This window comes from Garra rufa, chromosome 5 (assembly GCF_049309525.1).
Source record: "Garra rufa chromosome 5, GarRuf1.0, whole genome shotgun sequence".
In the NCBI taxonomy this organism is placed as follows: domain Eukaryota; kingdom Metazoa; phylum Chordata; class Actinopteri; order Cypriniformes; family Cyprinidae; genus Garra; species Garra rufa.
The window spans coordinates 39,430,018-39,431,408 of NC_133365.1; positions in this window are offsets into that span (position 1 = coordinate 39,430,018).

Consider the following 1,391-nt stretch of genomic DNA (forward strand, 5'->3'; position numbering starts at 1 on the left):
ATTATTCATACCCTTCTCAATAATCAATAGAAAAGCCTTTATTGGCTATTACAGCAATCAACGCTTCCTATAATTGCTGACCAGCTTTTTGCATGTCTCCACTGGTATTGTGGCCCATTCATCTTTAGCGATGAGCTCCAACTCTTTCAGGTTGGAGGGTCTCCTTGCCATCACCCTGATCTGTAGCTCCCTCCACAGATTCTCAATTGGATTTAGCTCCTTTGTTTTAGCCATGACTGTCCACAAACCAACAGCAGAGAGCTTCTGTTTTTCACCTGTTGAGTTAATTAAAACAGCTGTTCCTAATGAATCAGGGTAATTAGGATGCTTTAGAACAGCTTGGACTATTTGGAATGGTATAGAACTTTGGATTGTCCCATAGACTGTGACAGTTTGCAAAGGGTATGAATAATTTTGGACATGCCACTTTTTGTTCAAATGTAAATAAAAGCTGAGAAATATTTTTTTCCACAATGATGCCTCTTGTACATCGTCTTATTATCTTTTGGGAGAGGCCTGTCTCATTTCCGGTCAAAAAACTTGCTGGTTGAATAAAAGTAACTAAGTCAGAATTTGTCAGGGGTATGAATAATTTTGGGCTTGACTGTATCTATCATCTGTCCATCCATCCATCCATCTATCGATGTATCCATCCATCTTTTATCTATCCATCTCCACCCATCGATATATCCATCCATCCATATCTATCTATCTATCTATCTATCTATCTATCTATCTATCTATCTATCTATCTATCTATCTATCTATCTATCTATCTATCTATCTATCTATCTATCTATCTATCTATCTATCTATCCATCCAAAGATCTATCATCTGTCTACCCATCCATATATATATATATATACATCCATCCATATCTATTCATCCATCTATCCGTCCATCCTTCCATCTTTCTATATATGATGAGATCATCACCCTTTCTTTCCCATAGGCCCCTCAGTCCTTGTTTCTTGACGAGAACGAATCACCTGTTCTTTCATCCCTTCTCTCTCGTCTTCTCCGTCCCTCTCTTTCAATGTCACCCCATCTGTCATCTTATCCCCGGTTATAATACAGCCCATACGAGTTGATTGGCCTGAGATGGTCTCCACACACTTTCATTTAGCCTCTCTCCCCCTCACACATATACTCTGTCTCTGTCCCTCTCCTCTATCCTTATTCCATCTCTCTCCCTTCTCCGTCCCTCCTTCCTCGCCCCAGCTCCTTATTGCTCTATCAATCTCTCCCAGCAGAAGATCAATACATGCTTGCTTGCTTTCCTTCTCTGTCTCTCTTTTCTCGCTCACTCTTTGTCTACCTCTTCACCCGGGGGGACTCTATCGGTAAAAAGAGAAAATATTGATTTTAGCCTGCCATTACCATTAAGAAC